The sequence below is a fragment of the Varanus komodoensis genome, unplaced genomic scaffold (assembly GCF_004798865.1).
Source record: "Varanus komodoensis strain SLA01 unplaced genomic scaffold, ASM479886v1 scaffold180, whole genome shotgun sequence".
In the NCBI taxonomy this organism is placed as follows: domain Eukaryota; kingdom Metazoa; phylum Chordata; class Lepidosauria; order Squamata; family Varanidae; genus Varanus; species Varanus komodoensis.
The window spans coordinates 45,098-66,000 of NW_025335528.1; positions in this window are offsets into that span (position 1 = coordinate 45,098).

Sequence of the window (20,903 nt, forward strand, 5' to 3'; positions counted from 1 at the left end):
CGCTCAATGGTCGGAAGAGATTGTTCGAACAGCTCTTTGTTAATGTGCACTTCGGTCCTCCCTAAGGAAGCAAAACCTAAAATTAAAATAATAATTATAATAATCCGTGGAGTTGAATTAATATTGAAAGGTGTAAATGCTGTAAGTATTCAATAAACCACTGTGTGTTTGGGTTTTTTTTTTTTTACTAAATGCAAATCTGACGCTTTATGTCTCAAAAAAATTTTTTAAACACAATCTCTCCGAGAGACAGAGACAGAGAGGTTGTGGTATGCATAATATTTGGAGGGGAATGATCAAGGTGACATCTAAAAGGTGATCCTTTGGAGGGCTACCTGGGAAAGGACCCTGAACTCTGTAGCGCTTTCGTTGCTCATCTATTCTGAGTGCAGGTTCTCCCCGGGGAAGCAAAAGAGAACTTTCTTTACCGTTTCGAAGCGGAAGGAGCGATAAAGAAGTGGGGTGTCATTTCTGAGATTTTTGGCTTTCCTCTTAACCAGGGATTCTTCATAGAAATCCCACTGAAATCAAGGGGTCCGGAGCGTTCGCATTCGGCTGAACGCTGCTTCTTCGTGTCTAAATGCAGCAGTAGTTTGCGCTGGAGCGAGTCAGAGACGAGCTTTGCATTGTTTTCTCTGTCGGGGAATGAGGAGGGAAAGAGAGAAGGAGCCAGAGAGACGGTCTCTTTTTCCAGAAGCCCTAGCCATTTACAGTGAGCTTCTCAAGGTGTTTGGCTGTGAAAGAGGGAGGGAACTGTGGACGGAAGCTAACGTGACACGTACTTCATACTTACTGGATCCACTGTTTTCGCTGCGTCTTATACTCGGGATATTGCAGAAAGCCGTAAGAAGCGGACTCCAACCTGGACCCGCCCTAGCGCTTTGGCTGGGGCAGGCCAAAGACACTCGCAAGCCTTGGTAGAAGTGATTATGTAACAAGTAATTTTGCCTCCTCGAGTACGAAGCAGAGAACAAGGCGAGGGATTTAGGGAAGGGATGGGGGATGGGTTGGGGAGAGATGCAAGATTTACAGTGAGGTATAGTGACCTCACCGAGTTCGCCCAAACTCGCTCGGGTTGCAGTCTTCCAACTCGCAGGAAGAAGTATTCAATCAATAAATACATGGCTTTAAAGGAGAAACTACTCTGGCAAAGGAATGCGAGTTAGACTGGTGGAAACTCCGAACCTAACCCTGATGGGTGGAGTAGACACCCCTCCAGGTCTATCGGTCTCCCCGCCTCCCTTGAATCTGACTAAGGCTTCGATCGCGTTTGTTTCTTAAGCGAAGCCGCTTCGGAAAGGACGTGGACTGCGTTTGGACTGAAGGGTTAGGACGGACCCGTTCTAGGATCGCTTAGTTTGAATTATCTCCCCTGGGTGGGGGTGTGCGCGCGCGCAACAGATCTTTCTTAAGCCAATTTCTTTATATTTCCTAAGCCTAGGGATTCAGCATGTAATGTATCGATTGATAAGGCGGATACTGATCGATGCTTATCTTTTTATCGCTCGATTGAGCACTAACGGCATCTTGGGGCTGCCGGAGTGAGGTCGAAGCCACCCCTGGTTTGCAAGGAGTCCAGCTGGCCCCGAGGAAGCTCGGTGGGGTCTCAGTCGGGTTAAGAGAGAAGATTTTTCATCTGTCCTTTCTCTCAAACTCGCTTTCATGTAGCGAGCACGCCGGACTCGCTGCCTAAATGGGACGGCATCCAGGTTGGGCGCCCGCCCCCTTTTGAGTGGCTTGCTCCAGCCGGGCCAGAGGGCTCTGACCACGAGAGAAGGTAGATCTCCAGCTGCCCATAAAAAGATAAGCACGCTCTTGTACAGCGCTGCCCAGGCCTCCCTGACAACAGGGAGGTTGCGAGGTTAGAACAACCAGGCCAACATGATGTGCCCTCTTCCCGTCTCGGGGTCAGGCGGCTTGGGCCGGGCTGGCCCGGGTCGCTGTGTTTACAGGCACGCCTGCCTTCGAAAGGACACCCCCTTTTCCAAAGTTTTCCTTCTAGTTCCCGCTGCTGAGGAGGTGGATACAATCCCTCCACCGCACACACCAGTAGCTTTCTGTGAATGATTATCATGTTATCAGATTTCTAAGTTCTTCTCTGGCTAGAGAAAGAAATGACTCCAGATCGCACAACTACTGAGGGGTTGTATCCAATGCTAGTCCTGCTTAGAGGAGACCCATTCATTGTGTAAGCCTGGCAGTAAGGCCTAGGGGAAGGTTGCTACCTTGTGCCTGAGGAGACTTGCACAGGATCGCCCTTTGGATTAGATTAACATTGGATGCAAGGCTAACCCCTCCTCCATTGTGGCTTGTTTGTGTCTGTTCCTAGTTTCCTGGCACAGACCCCAACTGCACAAGTTTTTCTTGTGCAATCAGTGTACTGTATTTTTATTCTTCGAAAAATGCAACTCTTTTATACAGTGCTGTAGAAGAGCCAAGTTTATGTCCAAGATTTGTAGTGTTTAGAGGAGATTTGATTTTTGTTTTGGTGGTTTTTATGTCTTTTTCTTTTTTGGAAGGAAGAAATATTTCCCAATTTAGCAAAGAAAAGAGATCTCTCCCACACTTATTTCCTACTCAAACTCTCCTTCTTAAGCAGCAGATACAACTGAAACCTGCACAAAGTTAATTTACACTCCCTCGACCCAGGTTTTCCCTCACTCCGTGGTTCACAGGCACCCTCCACCATGCCGCCATTCCAAACTTAATTTGGTGGGATTAAGGCTCAGGGCCATCCTGGGGAAAGACTTCCAAGAATTGGCAGAGGGGCCAATAATTCAATAGTGTGGGTAAGGCAGCTGAGACATCAGTGTGAGAACAGGTTCTGTCCTTGATTCAGGTTTGCATACAGGAAAAACTGAAATATACTATAGAATCCAAAAGGGACCAAAATGGGGGATTGGTAATTTGGGGGCTGCAGTCCTGGGATCACTTAAATGCGGAACAGCAACTTGGGTAATAATGATGAAATTGATGGACTGACTTCTTAGTAAGCGCTGATACTGGTTGAGTTACTGCACCATGCAGCAAATAAAGCTGCCAATGCTAAGAAAATTGTTCTGCTAATGTGTTTTAAAGCATTTTAGGGCACAAGCCTGTGCCTGTTTAGGCAGAAAAATAGTCCTACATCTCTTGCAGGGGAATGCTAGAAGTTGTAGGACTTTTTCTGCCTAAGCAGAGGTAGCATTACACCCTAAAGGACACAATCCTGTGCAAGTTTATATAGAAAAAAGGCCTACAACTCCCGGTGCAAGTGACTTGGTTGTGCTGGGAGTTCCAGGCCTTTTTCTGTCTAAACTCTCAAGATTGTGCCCTAAAGTCTTTGATGGGACCAGACCCTTAGATTTGTTCCTCAGATGTTGAGATACCATTCCCTTGTCCCCCACAAACCCTAACAACCATTGGGTGAAAGAAGAGCTGGCTGATTTCCAAGTAAGCATAACTTAGGATCTCAGCCTCAATAAGCAGACATTGGGTGGTGAATGGCTGGCTGGCGTTGCCCCATTCCCACACACAAGATGATCAATAGGGCTTTTGGCTTTTAAATATTCCCCCACCCCCCCCGCACCCGACCCACTGAAAGGTGATGGCGGGCAGGCTAAGAGAGCTAGGAGAGAGCATGAACGGGGGAGAGGGGGAGGGGAGGGGGAAAGATCCTTTTTAATTGCTCGGTAATGGGGCTGTTGCTATTTTCTCAGGAGCAATCATTCCTGGAGCTAAATCGCAAGAGCCCTAGACAGGCCGGAGCCGACAAAAATGTAGCTTTTGACGTTAAAAGCTAAATGGGGAAGCGGGGCGGTGGAAGGTAAATTGATGGCCGATTGGGATGTCAGCAGCCCTGGCCCCAGATCGCCGGGCTGGAGCGGAGAGCCTGATAAGGCCTCTCCGCTCTCGGGAGCGCGGCCCTCTCGGCCGGCGACTCGCTGGGAACCGGGCTGGCCTGGCAGAGAGAGACGCGGCTCTTCTCCGCTCCCCCCGCCGCCCTCCCAGCGCTCTATCTGCAGAGTTCCTGCTGAGGTCAGGCCTGAACTTCTCAGTCGCCTTATCCGCAACCCCTCCCCGTGTTCCCCTTCCCCCCCCGATAACCGCTCCGCAGCGAGCAAGAGAGGGGCCAAGAGCAGGATCTCGCTCTCTTCTCGCCTCCTGGCTGGTGCTAATGGCTAAAAGGCTGCAGCAGCTATTTGGTTAGGTAATCCGAGAGGGAAATTAATGAATGAGAGAGGAGAATTTCCTACAGCTGCCTTGGAGGAAAAATGGCCTCGAGGAAAGCACGAAGAGCTTGCACTAAAGCAACTTCTGCAAACCTAAAGAGTCTGTCCTATCGGTGTGATAGGCCGGCTTGAATCGTTTTTGTAGTGAGCATACAAAATATTGGGCTCGATCCCCAGCGAGGACGATTCTATAGTGGGGGGGGGGGGGGGTGTCTGGCTTAATCAGTGCTTTGTTTTCCAGTAAATCCTTTGTTTTGGGGATCAGTACCCCTACCAGACTGTGACCCTGATATCATGGGTTGGATCCTGGGTTTTACTCATGCTTAAGAATAAGTTCCCTTGAGTTCAGTGGGTACGTTCTGAATCTGGATCCAAACCTGGATTCCTAGCTTCACTTTTAGAGTAGCGAGTTACATCAAAATGTATGTGGTTTTCTTTCTCACTGGAGACTGTACTTGTACACATAATTCCCTGGGAGTGAATCCCATTGAACGTAACAGGTGTAACTTCTGAGTAGACATTCATAGGATTGTGTTGTAAATATGATTTGGAAGAGATACCTAACCACAATCTTACTGGAAGTCTTAGCTGATATTATCTACTGTCAGTTGTCATTTAAGGAGTGTATATAGGCCAGTGTGATTATGTTGCTGTTATTGCTAACTGGCTTGGCATCAGAAGTCCTTCTTGGTTTTACTGCAAATTACTCAGAGACCTCCTAGTACAGCCAGATCCATCTATCTCCTGCCCACGCTTGCTATAGGTCTACACTCATACATTTGAGAGCAAGCTTTCTAGTGAACATGCATTATGTTCAGGTTGTGCACCAGTTATTTGAAAGCAACAAAATTGTCCAAGTGGGAATTCCAAGCAATGCATTTTGCTCATGACCAAAGATTTGCAAGAACTTAGCACATTCCCCTCTATTAAATAATATGCAGATATTCATAAGTGTTCTATAATTTGGGAAGGTATTAGGGAGCTATATCTTTGTTTTCCAAATGGGATCCTGCTTTGTCTTCTTTGAGTGAGCAAGAGTCATGGGGGGGGGGGGGGGTTGTATAATTTTCTCAGGAATAAGGAACAGGGCCTTATTTTTTACTATTCTTGGAACTGTACAGACCTAGCAAACAATATTATTTTCTTTACTTGCAGCATTGCACTCTTTGCTTAAAGGGAAACGTTTTTAAATGATTTTAAGGCTGTTATGCTATCTACACTTCCGTGGGAATAAGACCCATTGGTTTCTGAGAGGTTCCAAGCTGTACACAAGACAGTTCCATCACTGGACATACTGACCCTAAAAGGTAGTACTTGAAAGAATTAGGTTTTGGGGTTGATTTCAGTAGGTCTCCTTCTCCCTTAGCTGAAGGTGGAGTGGCTTGTCATATTTGGAGCAGTTCCTTACAGTATCTTATTTTAAATGGACAATCTGAACTGTCTGAGACTAACTGGTTTGTGGATTGCCGTTAGGCACTCCAATCCTATGCACTTTTGTTTGGAAATTAACTTCTTTTGATTTCTGGTCTTCACTTACTCATATTTTCAGTATGGGGTGTTACTCTTTTATAGCTTCAGTGGTGCTGCTGTGAATTTTAGGAGGTGACAGTGAAATTCATGAATTCGTGTAGCATAGACATTCGGTTGGGATCTGAAATTCTACTTTGCCGGAAGTAGATTCCACTGGAATATCTCAAAAATATAATGTGGGATAACAGGCTTGCTGGGTGGGGAGAAAGACATTTTGCCTTTCTGCTTTTAGCTCAAGGCGCAGAGATCTACATCAATTTCTTGACAGATTAACTAGAAAGTAAGAATCTTCAAAATGCAAATTGTTTGTCTGTTTAGAAAGGTCAGGTGATTTTTAATAACCAGTTTTAACTTCATACATATGATGCAGTTGAAATTGGAAGACTTGATTTACCATAAAGTTGTGTATGTGTGTGGTAGGCATATTAGCCACAATCTAGCAAAATTCAGTAGGAGAGTTAAGAATACACATGACACTGAATTTCTATACATATTTGCTAGAGAATAAGTCCAATTGAACAAAGTGGGATTTTCTTCCAAATGTGTATTTGGATCCCTCCCATGGTAATAACAGTGCTGAAAAGTACGTAATTTGGGTTACATTGAGCCCATTTGATTTTTCAAACGCAGGACTTAGATAAATATACAGATAGAGAAATGTCCACAGATTTCTATTTCAATCTTACCATTTATCCTCCCTCAGGGATCCTACCTTTTCACAGCTTGGATCAGAATACTGAGAAGCCAAAATACCAGGGCTTAATTGAATTTATGTTGGTCTTAAGACTTTCATGAGTAACTTAAAAGCAAGCATGTTTAAGATGAAAATGCCAACATATAATTCCACGTATCTTAAACTTCTGCCAAATGCATCTGTTTGGAAAAAGTGTCTTTTTGCTTCTAAAAAGACTTCCTGGCAAAAAGACACTTCAAGTGTATATAAGTACACAATTATGTTGATCCACTTGCCTGTTTGCATCCAGGTACTTCAGCACAGGTATTAGTAGTAGTCATTCCACTGCTGATACTTATCAATCCTTCCCTTTCTCAATATATAGAATAACATTTTTACTGGTCTCAACAAGGCTTACTTTCAAGTAAGCAGACACATGTACTGAGCCTATCGGGTACACGTGATCGTTTATACAGGTAAATAAATAATCATGCAACAGATTCTCTGATACAAATAATCTCCTGTACTAAAATCCCTTAAAATTGTTTACGTCAGTATTGAAACCAATGGCGAGGGCGTGCGCGTGTGCACTTATAGCTTCCCACCGGCTATATGTATCGAAAGCTTATTTTGCCATCAGTTTAATCCACGCAAGCCTCTAGATCCTAAAGGAATTTCCCCCATGCAGATTCCAAAATCTGTTTCCCTGTTAGATGGCCAGAGAAACAGAAAAGGAAGTATTTCAATGCCTCTCCCCTCCCCCACCGCGCGAATGCACTCAAACAGCAGATGGCGTTAGAAAGAAGTTAGAAATCACTCGCTAGGAATCAGTGTGCGTCTTTCTAGCACCCGGGTTGGCCTTGTCGCCGTTGCCAGTGGCTGTGTGAGCTTTCTGCGTTGCGCCGTTCCCAGCCTAACTCTGCCGCGGCTCCTGAGCGTCGCAAACGCCGGAGAAGGGAAAGAGGGGTGATCGCGCCTGTTCGCCAGTGATGACGCCAGCGCGACATCCGGTTCTGTGGGTCCCCTTTTGGGAGCCGCCCTCCAACAGCTTCAGGGTCCTCCATCCACTTGCCAGCGATTGAGATTCTCGGAGCAAGCCCTCAGGAGGCGTGCGGAGGATTGCGCTGGAAGGGTGCGTGCCGAAGGTTGCGTTTCCTCTTAGGCTCCCGTCTTCGACGCCTGGGAATTGTGCGATCTTGTGCGTGTCTACTCAGAAGTAGGTTACAGGGAGCCTGCTGCTGACTGCAGAAGGATGGGGGCTGACTTCCAAACAAGCTTGCTGTCCTGACCTGTAAGGCAAGGTGGACTTCACCCATCTGTGCTCAGACCTGAGGACAGAGACATGTTAACAATATTCACTGTGAATGAAGGCTTTTCTGAAAAGGAAGAAATAAACGAATTCTTTCACCCGCTGTTATAATATCTTCTACGATAGTAATTTAGGTTTTTTTTTTTTTTTTGTTCTCTCTCTGTCTTCTTTCCAGCCTATGAAATATGTTCCTTTTTTCCAAAGCAGCTTCAGTCTTTTCCATTTCTAATTGGCCAATTACGACCCGGCTGTTCCAGCCTGCCCCTCTAAAAGGAGATTAAAGCACAGTTGTTCTCCGAATTCTGTATTCACATAAATTCTGAAAAGCATCGAAAATGAAATGGGCAGTATGCTGGGACCTCCAGCCTTCAGACGACCCTTGGGTCTGCGCTCCCACCCCCTCCAAAGGCCGGCAGGCGGGCTCCCCCCTCCCCCCGGCAATATTCCCCAAGCAGTATTGATGCTTTGATGATGGGCTCGTAGAAAACTGATTACAAATTTATTCTTAGGCACCATATAAGTCTTGATATTTGCTATTAAGGACATCTGGCAGTGATTAGAACCATTCGCTGCCCGCGCCTCCGCTCCCGGCACGCGCACGCGCACGGGTGCTCCGTCTTGCAACGCCAGTCTTTGTGGACACCCTGACGTCAGATCAGACCGCGAGGAGCCATCCTGTGCAAGAGTTGGGTGTAATCACCGCGCCGGTTTCCAAACACCAGCTCGGTCCAGGCCACGAGCTGGAAGGCGGATGCAAGAGAAAACCTCCCTCCCTCCCTCCCCCCTTCTCCTTCTCGTCCATTTTAATTCAGCATTTTCTTCCTCCCCCCGCAAAATGTTTGTTTGCTGAGGTCTTGCAGGCTGTTAACTGGCTTATTTTTATTTTATGTCACTGTAAATCTTGTTCAAAACAGAAGTGGAGCAGGGGGAGAAAAATCAGACTTATGTGAAGGCACAGTAACGCATCTTCAAGATTTGAGTGCTTTTTAATTCCAGTTTGTCTGCTTTCAGTAATGGTGGTGAAGCACTCTTCAAAAACTGAACAAATTTTTGCTCCAGAATCTATATTCATGCCAGCATTCTGTCCTGCACTAAGCTAAATCAAAGCATAGGCTAACTGGCTGTAGCACTGGGAACTTGCCAGCATTCAGTGCTTACCTCCAAAACTGTTCTATTTAAGTTTTTACCTTATTCTGAATCAAAAATGGCATCCAGAGCAGGTTACATGTCACTTTTAAAAATTTAGGCCCTGTCCTCGGATTTATAATCTCAAAGACATGGCACAAAAGGAAAAGAGTTGTGGAAGGAAGAGGGGGAGAAAACTTGAGCACCACTTTCCAGTGTTACAAAGAAAGACTGGCTGGGTGTTCCAAAGAGAAGGAGCGGAAAGTGGCTAGTCTTGCAGCAGAACTGATGGTGGCCCTGTATCCTTGTGTGTCCTTCCTCACTACAGTTTGCTTACATGGCTGCTGCCACTTGGCACTTGATGGAGGAAGGCTATTGCATGTGTGCATGCTTAGAACTGTATTTGCTTTCTCCCATACATTATCATCTGCTTTCCCTTCTCTGCATTTTCTGCTCATGCATTCAAAGGAGAGAGAGAGAAGGCTGGTCCACACTTGCTACTCAGCTCCCATTGCCCAAAGATGGGAGAGGGGACCTTCAAGAACTTCTAGATCCGGTACATAAAAGCTCTTGAACTCAGTCCATGGGACAAATCCTGCCTGCCTGGTGATCCCAGTCATGCTTGCCTCACCGAAGGCTTAGTTTCTGGCAGTTAAGAGCACGCGGCTACAGTATTTTATTTATTTTTATTTATTTATTTAGAAAATTTCTAGGCCGCCCCATTTGCCGAAGCCTGGGGCGGTTTACAAATAAATAAATGAAAATACATAAATAACAATATAAAATACATGTAACCATATAAAATAAGTCACCCTGGCCAAAAAACTTAAAATAAAAATAACATAAACAATTAAAATGATGCTTGAATAAAAAGGTCTTCGCCTGGCACCGAAAAACAAATAACGACGCCCGCCAGGCGGACCTCTGTGGGGAGCGCATTCCATAGATTGGGCGCCACCGCAGAGAAAGCCCTCCTCTGAGTACCTATCCTCCTAATTTCCTTCATGGAAGGTTCCGAAGAAGGGCCTCTCTCGCTTGCTGATCTCAGGGGGCGGTAGCAATATGCTGACATTTGGAATATTTTCCTCTTCTGCCTTGTTGTAGGTAACCTAGTTTTTGGAGTGATGGTGGTGTATCTGTCATGTATATGAGTTCAGCATTTTGAAGACAGAGTAGCTTTCCACTACAGCCTGCTAACAAAGCCCATAGTGATATCGATCCAGTCCTGGCCCTAGCACCTGTGAAAATTAAAGGGAACCTCTGGGCATGTACCAAGTTCATTTCCTCCTCATAGACTTAAAAGTAGCCCAAGGAGATGTCCTCCCTCTCCCAATCTGAGATTAAGGCACAAACCATTTTAGGCAAGGATTCTGCCCCTGAAACTCACTGTTTGTTCATTTTTTAAAAAATGTTAAATCCTAGGGCTGTGTGAGTGAAAATTATGTCTTTTTACTATCTTCTCTTCCAAATACCTGATGTACAAGAGCAAGATGGAAAAGTCCCACAGATTTACAAATAAGCACAAAACAGATCTGTGGGAACTGTGATCTAGAAATAGAGAGCTTCTTTTCTGCCCACACAAGAACACCATCCTTCTCCGGGCCCTTTTCCCTTTGTTAGCTACATGCGCACACTCAGTTCAGCTGAAGTAGCTGCTGCTGCTTAACGGTTTCAACAATCCAGTGATAGGCTCTGGGTCTTCCGCCTTCAGTTCTCCACAAGCAAGACTTCTGCTCCAAACGATACTCCAGACTTAATAGGAATCCATCAAAAAATCTTGATGGTCATACGCAAACATTGAATAGCCATCCAGCTACTACGAAGGAGGAAAGAAGATGGTGTCTCCTTTCATATTCCTCTTAAGCTGTATAAAGAATGGATACTTTCCTTTCCAAGTAGAACTTTATTAGACTATTCTGTTTTCCATGACTGGGAGAATATTCCAGAGAAACCTATTCATGGAGATGGATGAATAAGGGACATTTCTGGACATTGTTCTGTGAATTTAAAAATACCTAAAATATAGATAACAAAAATACATACATACACCCCATTTCTTTTTATCATCCTGAGAATGGTCCTTAGGCTGCAGTCCTTGAACCACATTCAGTTATATTTAACCAAACAAATCCAGTTTTTGCAGATGTTTTTTAAAACTCTTCACCACCAATTTGAGATTTCTGAGTTATGCCAAGCCAGATCCTATGGAAAAAGCAGGAGGACTTGCTTAAATGTCAGAGAAGGTAGAGGTATTTGCTTGCACCTGTTCCTGAAGCTGAACAGATTGTGTTTGACACAGAACTACTTTCTGCTTTGTGGAATGCTACCAGTATTACATTGCTTTTCAGGTACATGTTTTGCTCCCACAGCATTCTTGTCAGGAAACTACCCCATGAAACATGGTTTTATCACTTTTCTCCTTGCTGAGGCACTATGCTTCCAATATTTTACAGATGAACCAGGAAAACAGATGCAGCTTCTCTAATCATGCTATCTTTAAAGTGTGGGAAATAGTATATTTTGATTTTCCACCTGTGTGGGATTCTCTTTTTTTCTGGAAAGGCCACTTTGATTTGAAGAAGAGACAATGGCCAGCTATTGAAATTAGTATTCATACAACATAATTTCCAGAAAGACTTCGGTTGTCTTTACCTTCCTTTCTGTTGCTAGGCCTATCTGTAGAATGCAAATATCAAAGTCTCTTCCACAGGGCCCTGCTATGAGCGTGAGTGAGCTATCCACATCAGCGGTAGGCAACCTCATGCCAGTCAGCTGTTTGGGCTAAACATCCAATCAGCCCCAGTCAAAACAGCCAATCATCGGGGATGATGGCAGTTTGAGTCAAAATATCTGAGTTACTGACTCCTTGTATCTGTAGTATAGTGTGACATGATTGTACCTAGATGAATTATACATTATAAATCACTTTTCCAATCTATAGCTCTTCATCTCTGCACCAGTTATATCTAAAATGAGAGGTGCCTACAAGCCATACTATTCTTTGGAAACAGGCTTAACCCTTCTCACACTAAATCCAGATGTGTAAAAGTGGGCTGCAATTACTCAAGGCAAGGAGCAAACTCATTTGGTACATGCTGGGCTTGTGAGCTTTCTTCCAAGACCAGACCTCAGCTGTACTACTAAAAAAGACTTCTGGGCTGAGCTGTCACTAAAATCTCTTGTAGCCATGATTCTCCTCCATTCTGGGGCATATTAAGACTCATTATGAAATAGAAACCCAGTACTAAGACTTGGGGTTTGGAACCATTTATTTGACTTGGACTCTGCTTTCCACCAAGAAAATTGTTTTCAAGGTGGCTAACAATCATAGGAACAGTGAAAGAGAAAGATAACTTGGTTAAAGCAATAATAAAAGAAGGCATTAAAAGCACACTTTGAACAGTGCAACAACCGAGGAACTGTTCACCTGTTAAGAGAAAAAAAAGTTATTTTGTAAGACTGTGTAACAAGCAGCCTGTTATCCTAAACGTTGGGAAAGGAAAAAGAGGGAAAGATTTTATAATACTGGAGGAAGATGGAGGAGCCAGGACAGGGTTATGATTGGCCCTAATTAGGAATGGCTTTCTTTGTCCTTGCCAATCATACAACCACATTTCCTTGTAACCAGAGGAAACTCCAGTTTCTCACTAAGCAGGAATTAGATTCTGGTATAACTATTATCTTCAAGGGAAACAAGAAGTGTTCTGGCTTGACATAAAAGTATACATTAGTATTGAATCCAGGGAGAAAATATGTGCCAGTACAGCCTTCCCAACATGCCCCAGATGTGTTGTACTACAACTTCCAGCATCCCCGCCCAGATGCTGGAAGGCAACAGGTTGAAAGGCTATGCTCCTACTATAGTTGCAGAAAGGGGAAGAGAACTCTAACACTAAAAATACTTATGCAGACATAAATCCCGATTGATGACAATGAAGTGATGAACTTCTAAATAAACCTGATTAAAATGGCAATTGTTTATATGAAACTCAGATATAGGATATGGAACTTGTCAGTGTGTTACAACATCCTAAACATGTGTGCATAAAAGTAAAGCCACACTGGAAACAAAGGGGTTTAGGACTGAGTATAAGCCTTGTTTTAAGCAGCTGGGCAAATAATACAGTGATCATAATGAAGAGCTGTCTACCAAGGTGATACTTTGAGGATGTGCGATGGAAAGGGTTATTTTCCTCAAGTTAACCAGACAGTTTGTTCTTGGAGGAATCCAGCATCTGACTCAAGAACTGCAGAAAGACTACTGGAGAACTGCTGGCAGTCATAAATGCCCTTCCTTCTCTGCCTACAATCCGAACGGAAGGCTCTTCTGGCCTGACCCTATGCACATTTAGTGACATTGTGCTCAAGTAAGCATGAAAAGGATTGCATGGCTTGTGCAACAGAGTGCTAAGCATTTTTCTCAAAAGTTTGGCTCAAAGGATGAAAAATCCATAGGTGAACAATCCATAATTAATGCAACAACAAACTATGGGTTCTCTTCAGTTGCTTCATTCATTTGACACAATAACCTATTTGAATGACAACCCATACTCAATCTATATTCAGCCTCCAAGCATGGATCATCAGAAATGGAACTTACTCCTCCCTAACTGAGATAGGGGTAAAAGTTGTCTTAATAGACCACTTATGGAGGGAGAGAGATAGCAAGGAAGCAAGCAAGAAAGAAACCAAAACACCTAGAAGGTCCATAGCCCTGTCCAGTCAGATGGACAAGGTGTCTTCCAGATATGTTGAACTGGAACTCCTATTATTCTCAGTTATTATATGGAGGAAGTTACAGCTGGACACTTATGGAGGGCACTAGCTTGAGAGAAATGCAGATTTGTGGAGCAAAAGCATTGGAAACACATCATCTTACAGTATTTCATCCTCTTCTGCCTAGGAAACTGATTCTACAGCAGTTATTTTCTCCCTACAGAATTGGATCTTCCTGTACAGTTATGCTGCAACCAAAGCCCACATCTTGCAAATGGAGCCAAAAAAGTTCCTCATGTCCTCCATCTATTAAAGAAACAAATGGCTGTCGGAAAAAGAGCATGGTGCTCTAAGACCTCTTCTATCTACCTTAAACCAGCTGGAGCCCAGTCTAGTTTAACAGAGGAACTGCATGGAAAATTGAAACAACCTTTTCCCTTTTCTCCATCATGAAATGAAGTTTTGCATGACACAGATCCAAAGGATAGGACACTCTGCATTAAACAAAAGACAGACAGTAGAATGAAAACTTTGATTTCTAGAGGCAAGCCCCACCTAAGATCAGTGATCTGCATTAGGTAAAATCCAACATAAGTCTTACATAGAGCAGGCTTACTGGAATGAATAGAAATTAAGTAGGATTTTACCACTGATCTTTAAAAAAGCCATGGATGAGTGAACCCATCTCCCTTTCCTAACTAGTCTTATTTCTATGCCAAATCCAAGGGAATGAATTGAATCTGAGCCAGGGAGGTCTTGATGATATGCTTTACCTTAGAGGTTAGATGGTTGTCACCTGGGATGAGAAGTAGGACTAGTTCACAAATGTCATCAGATGAGGTATAGAGGAATGGACAGCTGATGAAATACCACAGAGAAGAATTTCTTATACCTTCACACACACATGTGGGAGTTAACAAGTAAAGAGAAAAGATGCATCTACTTTTCAACAAAATATGTTCCAAAGGTCTCGATTTTAAAATCTCAGAGCGTCAGCTGTAGGTTCAGTTTAGTTAGTTTGCTGGACATAAAGCTTATATCTGCCTCCCTCCTAATTATTCTAATTTTGAGTGCAACTACATGATCAGATAGTGCATGTGTAGGGATAGAGGAGATTAAACTATTTCTGACCTTAAGTGGGTCTCTAACACTTGTAGCTGGAACAACATTTATACTTGAAAGTAAAAGGAGGTGATAGATTTGGCAATAAGATGTGCCTTTATTTAAAAAAAATACTTTTGCAAATTAAAAAAAATTCTAGAGCACCAGATAGAATGGATTTAGGCCACTTGCACTCTGAAATGCTGCTGTTCTCTCTGCCTGCTCAGGCTTTTATCATACCTTTCTACTGCATGAGAAAAGCTACACTAAGACCCCCAGCTTTTGAAGGCATTGGGGCAGGCTTAAGCTGCAGTGAGCGGCTGGTGGAGACTTTTTCCATGCATCCTGATCAGTTTTAAAAGACTAGCACAGCAGGTGAGACGCTCTATCCCAGTTCACTTCCTGCTGTGTTAAGTTTTCAGAAGGCATCGCCCAGGTGGTGGTTGACTACAAATGTATAGTCGTTTGTTTAAACATGGGAGAATTCCCATATTTTATTCCCCACCCCACCCTTTTGCAACAAGAAAGGCCTTTCTGCCTCATTTTGCTTCTACCCATCTCAGCTGCCGGTATACTTTACTTCTTGCTGAGAAATAGAAGTCTGGGTCCCCTTTATGGGAGAACAATGGCTGGGATACCACACCCTGCCCCCTACCCCCAAAAAAGACAAAGGGATGTGCCAAGTCTAGGATGACATGGAGCTGGAAACGCCCCTCCTAATTTTAGGCAGGATGGCGTTGGCACTCGTGGGAGCAGCTGTAACGCGATTGTGGGAGACATTCCCTGGGCGCCCAGCACCTTTAATGATGCCCCAGCTGAGATATATAACATGGAATCTTATCCCAGAAAGGAGTAAAGGGCTTGAGGAATGCAGGACAGCATCCTGGAATTTAGTTTGCGCATGTGGCAGCCCAATCCTATGTGGCTGTAAGCCCCAGTCAGCCCTAGGATACAACCCTAAACTCACTAGTTAATGGGACCTGATTCTAAGATTTCTGCAAGTAATTGTGGCATAGTAATTAGAGTGCTGGACTGAAATTTGGAAATCCAGGTTCAAATTCCTACTCGACTATGAAGCTCAGAGTGACTGGGCCAGTCACTGGTTCTCAGCCCAGGCTGCCTCACAGGGTTGTTATGAGAACGCAATGGAGAGGGGAATAAGCCAACTTGGGTTCCTTGAAAAATTAAACTAGGATGTAAATGCAGTTACAATGATATATGCCTATGATGGTGCTCTCTATAAGGTTTTGGAGGGAATAAGCACATTGAACTCAATGTGAATTCCTAGTAGGCATGCAGAGGGTTAACTGTTGGAACTGAGGACTTCAGGACTGTGTTACTCTAACTTAATTCCATTCTGTTCAATGGGCTTACTCAGAGTAGGACTAACATAGGGTACAATCCTTAGACAGTCAGACAGAGAGGAGCACGTCTCCACACCGCACAGAGCCGAGCTATGGGCTCCGCGGCCACCCCTTTGGACGTCTGCGGATTGGCCAAACTCCCGCAGGAGAAAGCTATCCATGGCTGCTAGATCTGAAGGCTCTGTGCTGCCTCTGGTTTCAGAGACCGACGCCTGCACAGACCAGCATAGTCCTGCCAGTGGTTTCCTGTGAGCAGCTGCTTGGCCACCCTGTGAACAGAACACTGGACTGAGAAGGGCTCTTTCTCTGCCCAAGTTGGGTCGTCTTGTGTGTGTATGCGCAGAACGCCCCCCCGCCCCGCATCAGAAGAGCGCCCCCTACAGGAGCATGTGTCCAGGACAGTCAGTTTGGGCATTTCTTTTTCTACAACCTAACCAGTGTTTCAGAGGACAGGCATGCAGAGTGCGGGCCGGTGGGGGGGGGGGGGGCGCTGCCTCCCTCACGCACCCCAAACCTGGTTTTTATGGAGCCAAGCGCAGCAATTGCTTTCAGCTGTAACGGTCTCTCAAATTATCCATCAGAGCCTTTCCGAGGATGCCGGCCCGAAGCTGATGGCCTTTTGTGGTCCTGAGAGATGCCTGCCGGCGGCGACACCTCGCACGGAGGGGCTCCCGTCTTCATTCCGCCCCCGAAGTCAGCAAATCGAGCCCCGGAATCCTTGCGCAGCCTCCTCCCCTCCCGGGGAGGGGGCGGCTGGTCTGAAGACGGACCGATCTGGCTGCGTGTGCGCGCAAGCGAGTCCCGTGGAGGCGGCTGTCAGCGGTGACAGATCCCAGACCCGGGCGCTACCGTAGGGCAGATTGAGTTTCCCATGCGAAACCTCGCGTCCTTCCGCCCTCCTTTCTCCAGCGTCGTCTCTCCCGCCCCCCAAAAAAGAAGCCTTCCCCAGATCCTGCGACCCCCACTTCGCCAGCTCCAGCGGGAAAATTGAGGGCTGCTTGCGCTCGGGTGAGAAGAGTCGCCCTCGCCCCCGTCTCTCTGCGCTTTCTTTCGTGCCCAGCTTTTTTCCGCTCGGAGATCGCCGCCGGAAAAACGCACCAGGAGAACTCAGGTAACCGACCCCCGGGCGGGCGCCGGGCGCTTTAGCCGAGCGGGTGGCGCCTCTTGGGGCTCGTTTGCGCAAGGCCGTCCAGCTTCGAAGAGGCCTGTCCCACCGTCCTGGAGTCCCACGGAAGGTCTCCCCGCTCCGCTGCTGGAAAGACTCGGCTGCCTTCCTTGGCGGAGAGCAACGCGGGTCCCTGCGGCAGAGACTCCTCCGTAGTCTCTTGCAGTGCTGCGGGCGCGTTTCCCGTGTTTGGTCGGTGGGTGGAAGGGAAGGAGGCGCTGATCCGAAACTCTTTCGGTCGTCCCACGGAAGGCAGAAGACCGAACTCAGGTTAGCTCAACCCTCCTCCCAACCTGGAACTTGGGCATCCACATTTAAGGGGGGGGGGGATCCAAATCATTGGGAGTTTTCTGTGCTTCTGCAAGGAGTCCAGAAGCCAAGTGTTTCTATTTCACCCTAGAAAGCATTGTACAGGAGGATCCCCCAACCAAAGAAAAAGAACCCGTTGATTCAAATCATGATGTTGTTCACTCCTCCGTTTACTAACTCTCAGTGACTTCAGCGAGCCTTACTCCGAAGTAAGTGCACCGAAGAAAGAACGCAACCTTAGTCAGCCCACTATAGTCCCTCCTCCGCCACAATTAACAACGCCCCGCAGCTTCAGTTCGAACTAGCCAGCGCTCATCGAGTCTACGTTTTCTGGATCGGTTTATAAATTTATATCCATTCATTCGTAACTAGGGTTGCTAAACTCACATGACTCAAAGACTGAATGAAATGCAGATAGTGAGGAAAACCAAGCTTCTGTGGTGGGAGAGTCCAGGGTGTGGCTTCTTACTCGGAAGTAAAACAGTTTTAAATCAGTCAGTCTTTCAAGCCAGTTTCGTATTGGAGGCTTCTCCAATACTCAAGTTCCCTGGTTCAGGATCAGAGTTAGGGAGTATGTGCCTTTGTGAATACTGCGACTGACATATACAGATCATAAGGAGATGTTTCCAAGAAAGAGCGCTAGATGATCCCACCTTTGCCGGCCGCTTCCTCAAACTCACCTTGGGAAAATAACTGGCTGCGTATCAGTCCCTCTGCGGGGCAAATGTGTAATTTTGCCGGACGAGTCAGATGGCTCAGAGCAAGGGGCCTTGTACTGTGGACTTCGCCGCAGCCTGAGTGCCTCAACTAACAGGATTCTGACCTACTGGCTTGCACCCAGTGTTATTCTAGCACCCCGAGCCTAGCTCAAGCCCGAGTCATTGCAAGAGGTCTACTCTAAGTAGGCGTAACAACAGATGCAACCCTCTGCCCTGGAGAAATGTTATCTTAGGCTCCCCACTGGATGCTCGACCCTCAGCACATTTGCAGATCAAATTTAGACAACTGGCACTCTGATCCTAAGAACAATATAAAAATAAGTAGATAAAGCACCTCCGACCAGGATGAAAAAGGCCTTTGGGGTGCTGTCCAGCCCCTCCACGAACATCAGTGGAGGTTTTGCCACTGAGTTCAAGTAAGTGGAAGTTCTTTGCTGCTGTTTATTTCTTTTTAACTTTTACGCCCCTGTAATCAAAACAATTTATCCCTGAGAAGATCTCGTGGGCCTTCGTTGGGACTTACTCGTTGTCCGTCTACCTTAGGATTGCAGACTTACCGCAAACTCATAAGCACCGTGTCCAGCGCGTGTGCTTCGGTTCCCAGCATTATTTGTGGATTTATTGGTTTTGTTTTTCCCGACGTCTTCGGCAGACGTTAGACGACAACCGGACCCCGTTCCTTAGGGAGTTCCAGGGACACATCCATGCACAGCACAGAGCGGCAGCTATCCTCCCGCAAGCAAAGGGTGCCCACTTTTCTCCCACTGCTGCAGCTTCACGTGCATCCTAGTCTCGTTTTCTCCCCTGCTCCCCTGCTGGCTTCTCTCGCTCTTGCTCTTGCTCTCGCCTGCCGCTTCTCTCCTTGCCGCCGGGAAAACTCCCGCGCGGCACACGGAGGACACCGGCTCCTAGCCACGCCGGGCAGCTCGGCTGAGCGCGCCCCGCTCTCTCCCGCCGCCACCGGGCGCGTCTGCCCGGCCCCCGCCTTCGAGGCGCCGGGGCGCCGGCCGCGGCCGAGGGACAAGGCGCGGCAGGATGCGCGCCTGCCGCAGGACACGTGCGAGCTTGGCGAGATCTCACGGGGCGCACGGGCGCCTGGGTCTCCCCTGCGGAGGCGAGAGGCCCCCGAAGGCGAGCGGGCCGCCCGCGGCTTGCTGCGAACAAAGGGAGGCCCGCGGCGCTCCCGCTCGTGGCTGCAGCGCCTTGCCAAAATCTGGACGGGGCTCGACTCCAGCTTTAGTCGTCATCAGAGCAGCCGTACGGAAATCGGCGGAATGTTAAATGCGCCCCTGCTAAGCGCACGACGAAATTCGGCATGAGCCCAGTGGATTGTACCCGATGTTAGGCTAACTTAAGTCCTATTCGTTTCAATGGCTCTGCTCTAAGGAGGGCTAACACTGGATGCAACTTCTGGACTTCAGAGGTGATCCCTTGGCGCTGTTTACTTGTTTGATGTACTGCGTATTTACTGCCGAAACCGCAAACCGGTTCAGGGGAGCTGCCGCATGGAGGGGACTCGTGTCTTTAGTGGAACTTCAGTCGGCTCAGATCCAAGTCCTTCTGCTTAATGAGGTTGCGGTCGGAGATCTATAGGATGGAATCAATAGGAAAGCGGCTGCGGACGAGCCCAGACCGTGCGGTGGCGCAGCGATCCGCAACTCGAAAAAAACCGACAGCCCGTGTGCTTGCAGGCCCGGAGACTTCAGCCCCATCCACGCTGACCTAGAAGTGCACACCAGACTTGACAGCGGGGCTTGCTTATTCTGAGTAAGCCTGGGTAGCGTTAGACTGGGTTGCTGCCGGATGCAAAGCACTGCGTGTTTACTTGGAAGCGAGTCCCATTGTGATGAATGGTGCTTGTTACTCAAGACATTTCCGACCTATTTATGAATTCCCTCCAAAACATCCTTGCAAACTCAAGGCTGTGGCTCCCATTATGGAATCTTGTATTTGGTGATGAGGACCGTCAAATTTCTTTTTTCCCCTTTTGCCAGGCTTCTTTTGCCTTTCCCTTTCCCTAGCATTGTCTTCTTCAATGAGAATGGAGCTTACTCCTGAACAAGACTGTGTAGGTTTTCAGCTTTTCCTGGTGCCCTGGAATGGGGCTCAAGGTACAAGCCACTTACTGCAATAAAGCTAAATGAAGCATCGCACCTTTTCAGCATATTCCGAGTCACAAGTCTGGCTGCAATCCTATACCTGCTTAGGTAGGAATAAACCCTTCGTCGTAACGGGACTTTTAAACGGACACGCATAGGAGAGCCCTGGGTGAAAAGCAGTTTCAGTTTCAAACAGGGACACTCGGCATAAGACGGTGAGGAGGGGGCTGCTCGAGAGCAAGTGCTGCTGGCTGGCCAGTGGATCAGCCTGGCATGGATGAACACACACTTCTGCATATTCAGAAGCAATAAAGGACTTGCATGCAGACAATGCTGGATGCAACACACAATTCAACAATCCACAGTTCTCTCCCGCCCCCTCCCACCAGTGGTGGGACCCTGGGCTGGGAGCTCTGTAAGGCTTCTCTCTTCCTGCTGAGAATTTGTTGTGACAGTCCTCCCCTAACTCCCGAATCCTGGAAAGTTTTTTCCCAGGCAAGCCCGAGCCACACCTTCCGGCTCGATCCTCCGCTCGCTGCTTCCTCGGGATCAAGGGCTGCATCTATCTAGGGGGATTTGCAT